This window comes from Amphiprion ocellaris, chromosome 24 (genome assembly GCF_022539595.1).
Source record: "Amphiprion ocellaris isolate individual 3 ecotype Okinawa chromosome 24, ASM2253959v1, whole genome shotgun sequence".
NCBI classification, from domain to species: Eukaryota; Metazoa; Chordata; class Actinopteri; family Pomacentridae; genus Amphiprion; species Amphiprion ocellaris.
In genome coordinates, this window is record NC_072789.1 from 16,912,213 (window position 1) to 16,929,642 (window position 17,430).

The following is a 17,430-nucleotide window of genomic DNA, read 5'->3' on the forward strand; positions in this document are numbered from 1 at the left end:
TATTGATTTTAATAATTTTTATTGTATTGTTAACTTTCATTATTTCACTAATTTTTATTGTATTATTTTTTTCTATTTTATTACTTTTTATTGTATTGTTAATTTTCATTATTTGATGAATTTTTATTGTATTAACAATTTTTATTTATTTTAATCATTTTTAGTGTATTGATAATTTTATTTATTTCATTCATTTTTATTGTATTGTTAATTTCTAATCATTTTATTTATTTGTATTGTATTTACAATTTTTTTATTTAATTCATTTTCATTTTATTACGCTTTATTTTATTTATTTTTATTGTATTATTAATTTCTAATTATTACATTTCTTTTGTATTTTTTGGTAATTTGATTTATTTTAGTCATTTTTATTGTATTGTCAATTTTCATAGAATTTAATCATTTTATTGTATGGTTAATTTTTATTTATTTCATTCATTTTTACTGTCGTTAATTTTTATTATTTCATTAATTTTTATTGTATTGTTAATTTTCATTCTTTCATAAATTTTTATTGTATTGTTAATTTGTACTTATTTTATTCATTTTCATTGTATTGATAATGTTTTATTTCATTCATTTTTATTGTATTAAGTTTTATTTATTTTTATTGTATTATTAATTTCTAATTATTTCATTTATTTTCATTATATTGTTAATGTTATTTTCTTAATGTAATTTTATTGTATTGCTAATTTTTCTTTAGTCATTCTTATTGTATTGTCAGTTTTTATTGATTTTATTAATTTTTATTGCATTGTTAATTTTCATTATTTCATTCATTTTATCGTATTGTTCATTTCTAATTATTTTATTTATTTTTGTGGTATCGATAAATTTTTTTAATTTATTCATTTTTATTTTATTAAGTTTTATTTATTTCAGTTATTTTTATTGCATCATTAATTTCTAATTATTACATTTATTTTTATTGTTTGGTAATTTGATTTTTTTTTAGTCATTTTTATTGTATTGTCATTTTTTTATTTTGATAATTTTTATTGGAATTTTAGTTTTTTTATTGATTTCATTCATTTTTATTGTATTGTTAATTTTCATTATTTCATTAATTTTTATTGTATTTTTATTTTTTCCTATTTAATTCATTTTTATTGTATTAGGTTTTATTTGTTTTATTCATTTTTACTGTATTGTTAATTTCTAATTATTTTATTTGTTTTTATTGTATTGATAATTCTTAAAAACTTATTCGTTTTTATTGTAGGTTTTATGTATTTTTTGTTTATTTTTATTGCATTATTAACTTCTAATTGATTTATTTAATTTCATTGTTTTTGTAATTTTTATTTATTTCCGTCATTTTTATTGTATTATTAATTTTCATTATTTCATTAATTTTTATTGTATTGCTAATTTTTTCTGTTTAATTAATTTTATTGTATTACGTTTTATTTATTTTATTTCTGTTGCATGTTTAATTTATAATTATTTCATTTATTTTTACTGTATTGGTAATTTTTATTTATTTTAATCATTTTTATTGCATTGTCAATATTTATTTATTTTAATCATTTTGATTGTACTGTCAATTTTTCTGTATTTTTTTAATCATTTTTATTGTACTGTTAGTTTTCATTTATTTTATTCATTTTATTGGAACATCAGTTTTTATTTATTTTCATCATTTTTATTGTATTGTTAATTTTGATGTATTTTAGTTATTTTTATTGTATTGGTAATTTCTAGTTATTTTTTATTGTATTGTTCATTTTAATTTATTTTATTAATTTTGATTTCCGTCGAGTACGAACAAGTCTGCATGTTTTACTGATTTTCCGAAGTCTGTGAGACTCTGCAGACTTGGGAAATAACGGTGTATTTCCTGTAACAGCGAGTTTGTGAAGTTTCGTGTTTAGTAAGTTTTATCATCTTTATATTCTCTACAGCTGCCAGTACGCGGTGGTTTGATTGAGATTTTGTCATCTCTCCTTGAAGAGATGAGGACACGTTTTCTACTTTTTAAAAAAAAAATATGAAGGATAATTAAGGCTTTATGTGTCATGTGATGTTTGTGTTGTGTCTGAGTGGTGTTTCTATCTCAGCCATGGATGATGCAGAAGCTCCATCAGTTTGGGTCGACGTTCAGGGACCATCGTGAGGCACTTCTTTAAGAAATCCTGGCAATCTGCAGAGAAAGAAGCAGAGAAAGATGAATGATGGAAATGAGACTGAAATGATGTTGATCTGAAGGTGGATGTTCATCAATGAAGAGATGACACAGGTAGATCAAATTAAGAGTACATTTAATACGGACGAGCTCATGATTCAAGCATCATGCGGTGAATGAATGAAGAGAGTTACAATGACTAGATCTTTATAGGTTTCAACATCTGGCATACATTAAGATGCATCGCGTACGAAGGACAAAGAGAGAAAGAGGGAGTCAGGAGGTCCCTAGTCCCTTTAGGTTAACCCACAGGTCAACCTGTGACAGATGATAGCTAAAATAAACGTTTCAACATATGGTTTCATTCTGTTTAACATTCTTGAGCTAAAGAAAATATATGGAAAGCCCGTATCCCAGAAAAACACATACTATCAGAGACAAAATTAAAAAAAGCAACCTTAAACTGATGCAAAATGACTAAAATTAAGACAATGAAAATGACCAAAATGGTACAAAAAACAACATAAAGAGATGCAACATTACCTGAATTACACATCAAATGACTAAAATTTTATGAAAATAACACCAAGAGATGCAAAATAACTAAAATTAAGACAAAGAAAACGACCAAAATGGTACAAAAAACAACATGAAAAGATGCAAAATGTTTAAAAACAGACCAAAAGATGTAAACTGACCAAAATTAAACACATAATGACACAAAATGAGCAAAATGAGTCTCAAAATGACCAAACTTATCCAGAAATCTTCACTTAAATTCACCAAGCTGTCTACATTTATTCTATTCAATACTATTTAATATCATTTACAGTCTGATTTAAACATTTTTTTCTTAAAAACATGCTGAAATGAACAAAATTATCAAAATTTCTAGTCAGAACAACCCTAAAGACATAAACTGATCAAAATTAGTGACAAAATGAACCACAAACTGAACAATTTTAAACAAAAACAACCTTAAAAACAAACAACATCCAAAATAAACGACACAATAACCAAGATGGTACAAAAAACAACATAAAGAGATGAAAAATGACCTGAATTAGATTAAAAAATGACCAAACTTAGCCTTGAAATGAAAAAACTGATCTAGAAATCTTCACTTACATTCACCACTGTCCAAATTTATTCTATTCCATATTCTGAGGGTTTTACAGAGAGGTTTGTTCATATATCATTTAAACTCTGATTTATACAACTTTCTTTCTCTAAAAACATACTGAAATGCACAAAATAAGACACTAAATGGAACAGAAAAACCTTAAACGGATGCAAAATGTCCAAAATGACGCACAAAATGATCTAAATGAGACACAAAATGATCTAAATGAGACACAAAATGATCTAAATGAGACACAAAATGACCAAAATGGAACAAAAAACGTTTTAAAGGCAGAAAAATGACAAGTAAAAATAATCCTAAAGACAAAAACAGAGCAAGGTTAGAGACAAAATGATCAAAATGAGCCACAATGAGACACAAAATGAGCAAATGTTGGTTGTCAGTGTTGTGAAAACTTCAATGTAACATGTCAGTGTGTAGTTTGCTGATATTTGGGGCTGAGTTGCAGCTCGTTGTCTGGACTTCTGTCTTACCTGAATGTTTCCTATCTGGCTGAGGAGGCTTCATTTTTCTCTCACAGTCTTTCTTCATAATGTCTTCACAAGTTTCACACTTGAAATCTTGACCACAACTCTCCAATATCTCCAAGGTTTGTGTGTTCAACTGACTTTCTCAAGTCTTTCAATGTTTTTCTTCAGAATATGGAATGTGGTAACAGTTGTTAGGAGTTCTTCTCACTGACATCACAATGGACTTTTAAAAAATGCATTTACTGTCTTAGTACTTGTTCTCTGTGCAATGACAGCAAAGTTGAATCTAATATAATCTATAAAATGACCAAAAGGAGACACCAAATGGACAAAATTTTACAAAAAAACTGCCTTGAAGACAAAAATTAGCCAAAAAACAACAAAGTGGAACACAAAGTGTCCATAAATACTTGTAAAATGAGCACCAGAAAAGCACAAACTTGAAAAACAAAACAACAATAAAGAAATGCAAAATGAGACAGGAGTGGCAAATCTCAGACACAAAGATGTCAAAAGTTTAACAACAACAACCATAAATAGGTGCAACATAAACAAAGAGACAGAAAATGAACAATATGAGACACAAAATTTTCTAAATGAGTCACAAAATGACCCATTTGAGACACAAAATGGGACAGAAAATGACCAAAATGAGACACCAAATGACCAAAATGAGACACAAAATGAGACTGAAAAGGACCAAAATGAGACACCAAATGACCAAAATGAGACACAAAATGTCCTAAGTGAGACAGAAAATGACATAAAATTATGAAAATGAGACACTAATGACCAACATAAGACACAAAAGCTACAAAATGAGACACAAAATGAGACTGAAAATGACCAAAAGGAGACAATAAATGACCAATATGAGACAGGAAATGACCAAAATGAGAGAGAAAGTGACACAATATGAGACAGGAAATGGCTGAAATCAGACGTTTCCATGACGTTTCCTGGACAGTTCTTCATGCTTATGGCTCCTCCCACACATCTGCTAGTTCCTTGGAGAAACTAAACTGTGTTTCCTCATTGTTTGCTCCAAAATATTAAATCCTCTTCAGTGACATGAGTCTCTTGTAACAAAAACACATTGTGCCTGTAGTCCTTTGTAAAATAAAAATACAGCCTTTCTCTTAGTGCTGTCTTTAAGTCTCCTGGTATTGAAGGAAATAAAAGACAACTTTGAACATGTGAACATAATATTCAGTAACAATAAGTCACTTCACTAAGGCTGTGAGTTTGGATGAAGAAAGTAACTGTTATGTTGATCCCTGGAAATAAACTCTGAGTCTCATTTGGCTCTATTCAGTAACCAGAACACATATTTCCATGTCTTTTCATTTTCTATGGGAATATGTGGACTCCTTCTATGAAAGTTTGCTCTCTTCCCCTGATCTCTGGCTTCTTTTATCTTCGTCCACATCAGCTCCAGCGTTGCTCTGTCTTCTTTTCTTCAATCTTCTTCATCTTTTTTCCACATCTCACAGCCTTTTGACAGCATCCACATTTCATTTGTGCATCACGCTTCCCAAACTGAACCATGAGCTGCCTGCTGTGATTTTGCTCTTTCTTCCTGATGTGATGAACGCTGTCCACCATGTTTTGCTGTTCATGTTGACGGCTGGTTCATTGACGTTGTTGCAGAGTAGTCATGATCCATACATCCACAAAGGAAGAGAAAATTACTCTCCTTTCTTTTAAAAGTCCTAGACTTCATTTTTTGGAGACTAAACTTCAGATGAAACAAACTATGAGGGATCGTTTGAAGATTTCAGGAAAGTGTTGCTGCTCAGAGATCCATCTAGCTGGAAGTCTCTCTCATCCAACTAACAAGTCAGGACTCTGTGGATTCAATCTGGGAAAAGTCATGATGTTGATCGACCACTAGATGGCAGCAGAGACTCAGACACAAATCTCTGTCCCTGCAACTGATCAATAATCAATAATAATACTGATCCATTATCCAGTAATCAAACAATATTACCAATATGTATGGTAGTTTTGAATCATATTTTTGTCATTTTTCATATTTGTAGTGGTTTTATCTCATTTTTGGTCATTTTATACATATGTGTGGTGGTTTTAATATGAATATTTAAATGTCTGATTAATCGCCATCATTTCTAACACTGTTGGGTCTAAACCTTCATATTTCTACATGTTAGTTTCTCTCTGTGATCAGTAAAACTGGAGAGTCTAAACCTCAATATTTAAACTGCTTCATTTCATTTGTCAAACCAGTCTAATTTGTCTGCAGGAAAACATTTTGGCACAACATCTGTTTTTATTTTTGATGTGTTTTAAGAATGAGGGTGACTTTACTAATAATCAATAGAGCTCTCATGTGTCTGACATCAAAATAAATAAAAAATATATTCAAGAATGACAGTAAAAATATAGCAGATCCACTGAAACATAAAGAGGTAGAAGAGTATAAAAATGTAAAACAATAATAATAATAATCATTGTTCTCACATAAATATGGATAAATTCTTTAATCTGTGCTTCGTCATGTTTTGGATTCCCAGTGTCAGATTACAGCTATAAATAAAAACAACTACATTATGTTTTCAGTGTAATTATTACTGAAGCTCAGCAAACATTCACAGATCTTTCACGGTGTTTTTATTTCCCTAAACGTGGTTCATCTCCAGCTGAACTCTCTGATGTCTGATTTTTCCACTGGAACCCAAACGCCTCTCTGTCTAACTTTCAGTTTCGTTCTTCCGAAGTTGTGGCGCAGTTTACGTCCTCCGGTCCAGCCTCCGTGTGAAGGTAATGTCAGCAGCTTTTAAACACTTTAATGTTGGACATTTGTTCAGAAAAGCAGCAGAAACTCGCTGGAAACTTTCTGTGGATCTGGAAGGTTCGGTTGAAGGAGTTAAACCGATCAACGTGTCGCCATTTAGTGTTTGTGACTGGAATTCGTCGAATAAAGTCCTAAATAAATAACAGTAAAGTGTAGAAATAACAATACAGTAAAGGGAACTGATGGTCAGGAGCTGAATGCGGTGTTTTTTCCGTGTTTCTCCACTTTGTGGTGCCTGAATCAGCCTGTAGAGGAGGCGGAGTGAGGAGCTGCTCCAAGCCGTTCAGGGAAGCCTGAGCTCGGCCTGACAACCGGAAGAGACCCGGTCTGACTGGATCCAGACAGCAAGAGGTTGTTCTCTAGCCGTCCCCTTAACGTGCTATCCTGCAGTCAGACTCAGGCCCGGAGTGGATAATCGGGAGGAGCGGGACAATTCCCGGTGGACAGGTCTGATGTTTGGACCGTGGGGGCTGGTGTTCACCCTTTTATTTATTTATGTATTTGAGTCGGTGTTCAGTCATGGCACTGGATTGATCATTACGCTGCTACCGCTGTTCCTGGGCCACCTGCGTCTCCACTGGCAGCTCTTTTTTCTGTTTTTTTCTGTTTTATTTTTATTTATTTTTGCTTGCTGACGCACTCTGACGTAACACGTCCGTGCACACAGTCGGTGGCGTTTGAAAGATGGAGAATAGAAAGAGCAAGTTTAAGAAGGCAAGAATTAAAAAGAATACAGCTCTGGAAACAGACGCAGACAAATTTGCTGAAATTGGAAACTATTTCTCTAAAACCTGCTCGCGGTTTGAAACGACAAATGAGGACGATAAAACGGATACAGCAAGATGTTGAACTTTCTCTGCAAACCACCGTTCAGTTTGATTATCAAGTCAATGAACTGTGCAGCGTTGTGGCATATAACATAACGTTATATAATTTAGTATGATGCGACACCACATCACTGGGAAACTTTGTCTTGTAGCCCCTCAGAGTCAGAAGAAAGATCCAGCACCAAGCAGCAGCCATGAACCACAAGTCTAGAGTGAATATTATTAAAATTAATATTATGAAGAGTGTGGTGTAGACCTGCTCTATATGAGAAGGGCCCTGAGATGCTAGATGATTCAGCACTACACTGGTAAAACTGCCCTGAAATGATCAGAAGGATTTGTAAAAAGGAGAGATTTGTGCTGAGAATTATGAGCATTTTTAAAATGTGATTTAGTGTCAGAAGCAGAGCCAGCAGTGATGAGAGGATTACTGCTGTCAGTATGGAAGGAACAGGTGAGCTGTTATAACAGTGTGAACTAGCAAGCGCAAGTTCCAATATAACTACTTTCTATGCTCAAAACGATAATAGTGGCCCATTTTATTTTTTCATCATTAAACATGAGCTAGTAAATACACAAAGCCCACAACTGAAAGGGAATAATACCAAAGTAACATGAAATAAGCCTGCATATTTTTTTAAAGGTATCTTTATTGTTTTTTCTATTAATACAAGAAAAGTATAGTACAAAAAAATGAGAGTACCTGATATTACACCAAACATGGTGAACAAACATTCCCACACGGTGAAGACAGCAGAAGGAAAAAAAAAAAGGAAAAACCCCAATAAGCAAAAATGAATTCATTGAAGATAAGTATGAAGTGTAGAGATATGTAAAATTAAATTTAAAATAAAATTAAAAAAAAAAAAAAAAAACATACAACAGCATTGAAATCTCAAATTGACAATTGAGGGGCTATGTAAGCCGATATCCAGGCATTCGGTATTACTATATGGTGTTTGGCTTGATACCAAAACTCAAGTCTGGTTCTTTCTAGGAATGTCTGACCAGATAAGTCCATGAAGACCCTTCTGTAGGGTCTGCACCTCTTCTGTAGAAGAGCAAGAGAACCCACCAGTGATATAACCTTGCTTCTGAAGAGACAAAGCTATGGATCTGCAAATACCTAAATAAATGTTTGGAGGGGAGGTTGTGTTGTTCAATTAGCTGGTTAAAAGATTTCACAGTGCCAATACCCTTCTCAGACCATAAGAAAAATGCGCTGTCTTCAAGGCCAGGGGGAAAATCTGGGTTTAAATGAATAGGAGTGAATAGAGAGAGAGAATCCTCCTGAGACCCTATTTTATTAAAAATCCTCCAAACCTTTAATGTGTTTTGGAGGAGGAGATTGGCCCTTACTCTGTTTGCCACCCATTTTTTAGAAGTATACAAAATATTACGAAGAGGAATTGGATCCAGAGGGGTGGCCTCAATGCTAAGCCAAGTGGATCGGGGATCATTCCTAAACCATTCCCAGAGATAGCGGCCGAGGCAAGCCAATTGATATTATTTAATTTTTGGCAGTGACAACCCTCCATCTCCTACGCGAAGTTGTAGTTTTTGTAATTTCAATCTGGCCCGTTTGTTCCTCCACAGAAAGGAAGATAATGAACTATTTAGGATAGAGAGTGACCTTCTAGTCAGAAGAACTGGGACCATTTGGAACACGTAGAGCAGACGAGGAAGTATGTTCATTTTAAAAAGATTTACCCTGCCTATAAGAGATAGTGGAAGGCTGGTTCAGCGTGCCAGATCCTCTTTAATTTTACGGATTAAAGGTAAAAAATTGGCTTTATAAAGACCAGAGAGGGACAGAGTTATATGTATACCCAGATAGACGAACCCAGAAGGGAGACCATCGAAAGGGGACAGCGCTAGAAGAGGTAGAGGGGGTATGAAGGGTGAGGGGGCATAGCCTCTGATTATCAAAATAATTAATCTTATAGCCCAAAAACTGACCAAAGATTTAATAATTTTCAATAATTCTGACCATAGAGGACTTCAGGGTTGCTTAGAAAGAGCAACCACGTCCATCCGCATAGAGGGAAATGGTGTGCTTTTGAGGACCTATAGTAATGCCAAGCCACCTTGAGGGTCAGTCCCTTATCGCCTCTGCTAAGGGCTCAAATAGCGAGCGCATACAGGAGAGAGAGATTGGGCAGCCCCTGGCGAGTACCCCGCCGCCCCAACTGCAAATGTGGGAGATTTCCCAACCATTTGAAATGGACCCGATGCACGAGGGGATCATATAAGAGAGAGATCCATTTGATGAAGCTATCTCCTAAATTAAATTTAGAGAGGACCCTCAGCAAATATGGCCACTCGACTCTGTTGAAAGCCTTCTTGGCATCGAGAGAGACTACAACAGCTTTAGCTTCCAAATTGGTGCCATATTCAATAATATTCAGCAATCTCCTAATATTATTACAGGAATTACATCCTAAAATGAAACCGGTCTGGTCCATTGAAATAAGGTCTGGGAGGACGTGCTCTAGTCTTCTAGCTAAAATTTTTGCGATAAGTTTTCTATCTACATCAAGCAGAGCAATTGGTCTGTATGAGGAGCAATCCTCTAATGGTCTGCCCTTCTTCAGAATCAGTGAGATGTTGGTATCCATCATAGTATTTGGGAGGTGGCCAGAATCAAATGAGTGACATAATAACATTTTAAGCAGAGGGTCAACTAGCAGGCTCTGAAAAGATTTAAAGAACTCAGGAGTCAGGCCATCAGGCCTCGAGGCCTTGTTGTTTTGCAGTTCATTAATAGCAGCAACGACTTCTTCTCGTGAGATAGGACTGTTTAGCAGATCTTTCTGGGTCTGAGAAGCCTGAGGTAGATTGATGGCTGACAAAAAGTTTTGCATCAGGGCCTCTGACTGAGGCTCAGTTTCAGATTTACATAAAGATTCATAAAATGATTGAAAGCATCTGTTGATATCCTTACCATAATGAACTATTTTACCTGTCTCATCTTTTATGGCTGAAATAGCCTGTGAGTCAGACCTAGCCCTAATTAAATTTGCCAAGTATTTACTGGACTTATTCCCAAACTCATATATTCTGTGTTTTGCAAAAAACAGGGATTTCTGGGCCTCTGATGACATGAGTGTATCCAGAGCTGCTGTTGTGGTATCAATTTGGGATCTCAAGTCATTGGAAGGGTTCATATCAAATTCTCTCTGAAGCTTCTTTAATTGTTGTTCCAAATTCCGCTGTTCTGCCTCCTTCTTATGTTTGAGATGTGCAGAAAAAGAAGTTGTAAAGCCCCTTGACACAGCTTTAGCAGTCTCCCAGAGCACACTAGGAGAGACTTCTGGGGTGTCATTCCTCAGCCAGAAAGAACTTTAACTGCTCTGTAAAATATTCTATAAAATCAGGGTTTTTAAGAAGTAGTTTTTAAATCGCCACTGTGGCAGAGGACGCTGCTCTTTACAGGACATAACCAAAAACAATGGAGAATGATCTGAAATAACAATATTACCAATTGAGCATGAGATCACTTTTTGAAGGGCATGATTAGGTGTGAAAAAATAATGAAATCCTCGAAGGGGATTTATGTACCTTTGAATAGAAAGAATATTGTTTGTCTGTGGGGTGGAGGGCCCTCCAAGTATCGATAAGATCTAAATCTCTGCAGCAGCCTAAAAGAGTCTGACTAGTACCGACACTAGATCTTGACCCAGTATGTGATTTGTCTAGGCGGGGATTGAGACAGCAGTTAAAATCGCCCGCAATTACTGAGGATTCAGTAATCCAGTCCGAAAACAAGGAGAATCTCATTGTTTTAACTCCACAAAAGGGGAGTCAACATTATATGAGATTGATGCATATTTTAGTCTTGCAACCAAATATTTTAATATTTAGTGCATGTGTGTGACCATCACCAGCCCTCCCTGAAAGCTAAGCAGACCTTTTTTATTAGAATTCCCTATTATAAGCCAGGGAGGGCAGTGCTACACCTCAGTGATGTGTGGGGGAAACAAAGACTGGACAGGACGAACAGGACGAACAGGATGAACAGGGATAGAAAATAACAGGTGGTGCTATTGCAATTAAAGATTGTAAGGTGGTGTTTATGCCCAACTACTAACTGTCCATCAATAGAAAAAAAAGAATAAAAATTTGAAAAAAGAAAAGAAAACCAAACCAACACAAAAGAAAAACAGACCGTGGCCAGACCGTGGCCCGCTACATAACCAGTAGAGCACAGATATTGGCTGCCGTGTGACAAATACAGCCGCCAGAGTTTCGAACATCATATGGCATAACAAACAGTTTGTGGAGCCAGTTTGTCAAGCAGTTCAGTTCGTGGAGCCAGCAACATGTAAAGCTGTAACTCACCCTGAAGCAGAAATCTCAGTCCCAAACATTAAGTCCGTGGATTTCCACCTGGCCGACATGGGCCCTGAGTGGAGAGACGAGCAGGGCCTGGAAGAACTTAACCATTTGGGGCAGGTCCCGATTCCGGTGGCCGGGCTGGAACTATCGTTTCCTCGTAGTATTTTTCGGCAGCCTCTGGGGTGTTGAAGAAGTGCTTCTTGATATTAAAGGTGAGCTGCAGCTGTGCGGGAAACAAGAGGCCATATCTGGGAACATGCACACCTGGTGGCCACAGAAGATCAGCGGGGCTCTCTCCCTCGCAAGTCGGAGGATCCGCTGTTCAGCCTGGAAGTGATGGACCTTGACGATCATCGGGCGCGAGGGGGCTCCTGGTTTGGGCTTGGGGGCCAGCGAGCGGTGGGCTATATCTAGCAATGGAGAGGCTCCGGAGTTGTCTATGCCCAGCAGCTCAGCAAAAAAGTCCGCCATAAATGAAGTTGTCTGCGGACCCTCGATATTTTCCGGGATTCCCAAAACCCTCAGATTTTGCTGTCTGCTTCTCGACTCCAAGTCTTCTGTTTTAGACACAAGCATCGTGTTGCTTTTGCTCAGCGCCTCACATTTAGCCTCGAGTTCGGCGACCCTGCCATCAATATCTTGAAGTGAAGATTCAACATCAGTAAGACGAGAGGCAAATGAAGCAATTGTGGACTGAATGGTGCCCATGGAGGCGCGAGTCTCGTTCCGAAATGATTCAATCAGCCTGACCACGGAGAAGAGGGACGGCTCCTCGTCTTCAGTATCGTCGTCGCCATTATGTGACCGAGGGCTAGCACCGCTTTCAGCCTTGTCCTTATGTCGTGACGGACGGCCTCTCTCTGCTCGCTCCTGGCGCGTACTGCCCTTACCAGTCATCTTGTGAACCTTCCTGACAAGACTTGGGGCGTTTAGGAGAGCGAAGAAGTAGTTTGCGAACTTATTGTAACAAAATATGCAGGAGCTGGTCAGGACGCGTCTACTCCCTACTCATGCTTCACCACGCCCCCAAGCCTGCATATTTTTAAAGCAACCCTTACTTGTACTCAATTGGAAATATTTTAGAAAAATACACTGAATTACAGGCTTTACAGAACAGTGCGCTATTGCAGACTTAACATGTAAGGTTATAATTAAATGGTTTTAATAATAATGGGTCATGATCTAAAGTGGGCTGGTCTGAGGCATGAAACTCAAGGTCTGAAAATGAGTCCCACTCTGGCCCTGGTCAAACTCACTGGATTTGACTCTGATCACTGCCTATTTCCCTGTCAATACTATCAGCGGCCTCGTTTCAAGTGATGAAAGCATTAAAAAGCCTAAATCTCCTCCAGGATGTTGACTTTAATAATCAGGTTGATCATAGAACAGACAGCTGCCTCACTGGAACGTTAGTAGCTGTGACTTGTAGAGGACTGGGATGTTTATTCCACTTTATAGAGTCTGCTGCCTGAACTGACCTTAGAAACACACTATGTTGATGTGAGCCAGTAGTTTTATTAGTGTCTGCATGGAACCAACAACTGATCATCAAGTCTAATAAATTCAGTACGGTTCAAAAACATTCACACAACATTTATTAAATGATAACTTTTGATGTAATTTCAAGTCTTTATGAGGTTATTTCACATCATTTGTTCTATGTCGAGTGTTTTATGGTAATTTAGTGTTTTTTTTAGTTTTTCATGCTTTTTTAAAAAGTGATTTTTGCACCCTATTGTGTTGATTTTGCACATTTTTGTGTTGATTGCACATTTTTGTAATGTCGTGACTTTTTATGTTTTCTTATGCATTTTTTAAAACTGATTTTGCACGTTTTTGTCTTGATTTTGCACATTTTTGTTGTGACTTTAGTCTTGTTGAGGTTATTTCACATCATTTATTGCTATTTTGGGTGTTTTTGTGGCAATTTAGTGACTTTTTAATGTCGATTTTGCATTTTTAAAAATGGATTTTGCACCTTTTTGTGTTGATTAACATCTTTTTGTGTTGATTTTTACATTTTGGGGGGTCATTTCATGTCATTTGTTGTGACTTTGAGTCTGTACATAAATTTAAATAAAATCTTCAGACATGTTGGGGTGTTCCCAACCAGCAGGAGTTATCAATCTGAGGCTGAAATCAATGTGTTTAAGCAGTAAATATCATTTGTATTTGTCAGACAGTTTGTCACGGGTTCGTTTTTTTAAAAAAAAGTTATAAAAATGATGGCAAGGCCGAAGAGTTCCAAAAACAGTGAATTTCTTTTATTTGCACCAAATCCTTTAAAAGTGTATATACATATTTACAGTGCAAAACAAAAAAAAACTGGTGGACACAGCAGAAAAAAAAACAGAAGTATTTACAGAGAGCTTGAACCTTACAGCAGGCAGCCACATCACCTAGAGAACCTCCAGCACCAAAACTCTCTCTCTCCCGCTGTTCAACTCAGGGGCCCTATATATACCCCCCTAGCCCCTCCCCCGGGCAAACCAAAAGTTACTTGTAGGGGGGGTAAATAAGAAAAGGCAAAAATAACCATAAGGAAGAACAAAATCCATAATACAATTAAACCAAAATTACACAAAACAAATTACCCAACTTAAGGTAACTGAAACAACTCTGAAAACATAATAAACCACAAAATAGCTACAGAACCGGAAAATGGGAAAGTCCCGGTCACGTGGTGGCCCCATTGCGCGCCACTTGCCCCATTTATCCCACAGCCGGAAGCGCCTCTGTTTGGCCCACGACACAGAGGCTGCACAGTCATTAAGAGGTGAGTGTTATTGTCCGGGTGTGCTTGGTGAGGGGAGACGTGTAGGCGCCGAGTGTGCACCCTCGACGCGTTACAGCAGGGAAGAGATGAGTCCAGATATGGGGAGGATTATGAAGGGCAGTTTATAAGTCCAGGGAACGTGCGGGCGATCCCGGCAAACAGTTTCTCAGCGCGCGCTGTGAGAACAATGGAGCGCGGCGCGCTCCTGCACCCCGCCCCCTCCGGAGCCGCCGAGAGGAGAAAAGGCGCACAGGGCTTAAGAGTGACGGGGCATTTAGAGGCGCTCCGTCACATTATCCCCCTCCTCCCCGAGGTTGGCGATGTGCGGCAACCTGGAGAGATAGTCCGCCACGACGTTGGTCCTGCCGGCTCGGTGACGGATCTGGAACTGGAACGGCTGAAGGGCGAGGTACCACCGGGTGAGACGACTGTTGCGGTCTTTCATAGAGTTCATCCATGTCAGAGCCCGGTGGTCAGTCTCCAGGTCGAACTCCCTCCCCAACAGGTAGTACCGCAAGCTCTCCAGAGTCCACTTGATTGCGAGGCCCTCCTTCTCAACAGTAGAGTACCGGGTCTCACAGGGCAGCAGCTTTCGGCTCATGTAAAGAACCGGACGTTCCTCTCCTGGCGGAACCTGGGCCAGGACAGCTCCCAGTCCCACGGCGGACGCGTCGGTCTGGACCAGGAACCTCTGGTTGAAGTCAGGACTCCTCAGCACGGGTGAGGAACACAGGTGGGTCTTCAGGGTCTGGAAGGCGGTCTCGCAGTCCTCGCTCCAGGCAACAGGATTCCTCTGGTCCTTCGCAGTCAGCGCGGTCAGCGGAGCAGCAATGGTGGCGAACTGCGGGACAAACCTCCTGTACCAGCCGGCCAGGCCCCTGAAGGACCTCACCTCCTTCTTCGTGCGGGGCCGCGGGCAGCTGCGGATGGCCTCCACCTTGTCCATCTGCGGTCGGACTTCGCCGTGTCCAAGCCTGTAGCCTAGGTACATCGCTTCTTCTTTGGCCCACTGACACTTGGCAGGATTGAGTGTCAGGCCGGCCTGCTGGATCTGGCTCAGGACCCGCTCCAGGTGCTGCAGATGCTCCTCCCAGGTGTTGCTGAAGATGACCCATCGTCCAGGTAGGCGGCACTGCAGTCCCCACACCCCTGCAGGACCCGGTCCATCAGCCTCTGGAAGGTGGCGGGTGCTCCGTGGAGACCGAAAGGCATCACCGTGAACTGGAAGAGGCCTGCAGGTGTCTGGAAGGCCGTGTAAGGGCGACTGGACTCTTCCAGGGGCACCTGCCAGTAGCCCTTGCAGAGGTCGAGGGTGGTGATGAACTTGGCCCGCCCAATCTTCTCCAGGAGATCATCGATCCGGGGCATCGGGTAGGCATCGAACTCCGACATGGCGTTGAGCTTCCGGAAGTCAATGCAAATGCGAAGTGAGCCGTCCTTCTTCACCACGATGACCACCGGACTGCACCACTCGGACTGGGATGGCTCAATCACCCCGAGACGCTGCATCTCCTCCACTTCCTTCAGGAGCTTCTCCACGAGATGTTGTGGCACCCGATAGGACCGCTGGCGGATTGGCCCTCTCTCTTTCAGGCAGATGATGTGTTCGACCAGTACAGTCCTCCCTGGGTTGGCGGCAAACAACTTGGACACACGCTGGAAAACCTCCCTGAGCTGGATGGACTGGACAGCAGAGAGGTGGTCAAGGGCAGGTTCGACAGGCTGGTGGAAGCTGGCTGCAACGGACGCCTCCTCCCCTTCACTGTCCACCTCGGCCACCAACAAGGACGTCACTGGACACGGGACAGGAGCCTCCTTCCACTCCTTCAGCAGGTTTATGTGATAGGTCTGCTTCGTCTTCTTCTTGTCTGGATGGTGGATCTCGTAAGTCACTGGACCCATCTTCCGAAGGACTGTGTATGGGCCCTGCCATTTGGCGAGCAGCTTACTGGTGGAGGATGGCAACAGGAGCAGGACCTTCTGGCCGGGATGGAACTCTCGATGTCGGGCCTGACGGTCCTACCACGCCTTCTGGGACTGCTGGGCCTTGCGAAGGTTAATCTCTGCTTCATCACGGTACAGCGCCAACCGGTCCCGCATCTCGAGCACGTATTGGACCACAGTTCGATCACTGGTTGTGGAGGAAGGAGCTTCCCAGCCCTTTCGCAGCAGGTCCAACGGCCCCTGGACATCCCAGCCGTAGAGCAGCTCGAACGGGGAGAAACCAGTTGAGGCTTGCGGCACCTCACGGTACGCAAACAGCAGGAAAGGCAGCCATCTATCCCAATCCCGCCCCGTATCAAGCACGAACTTCTGCAGCATCTTCTTGAGGGTTTGGTTGAACCGCTCGACCAAGCTGTCTGTCTGCGGGTGGTAAGGCGTAGTCTTCAGCGGCGAAATCCCCAGCTGGCGATGGAAGAGCTGAAGAAGTCGGGAGGTGAAGTTGGTCCCCTGGTCCGTCACAATCTCGTCCGGGATTCCAACCCTGGAAAACAATTGCACCAAACAACGCAGCACAGCAGGGGCAGTGACGGTGTGCAAGGGGAAGGCCTCGGGGAACCGTGTAGCGTAGTCTGAAAGCACTAAAATATACTGGTGACCCCGACTGCTTTTGACCAAAGGTCCTACAATGTCCATGGCTATACGCCGGAATGGGGTGGAGATCACGGGCATTGGTTGGAGGTAAGCACGATCTGATTGGCGCACATAGGAAGTCTTTTGGCAGATGGGACAGGTCTTACAATACATTTGTACATCTGCGTACATGGAGGGCCAATAGAACCGGGACGACATTCGCAAAAAGGTCTTATTGCGGCCCAGATGACCTGCCCAAGGCAAGGAGTGTGCCAAGTGCAAAATCATAGGCCGACAGGACACAGGAACCACGAGGCGCTTGACACCGTCAGCCACTGCATACAGGACATCCTTC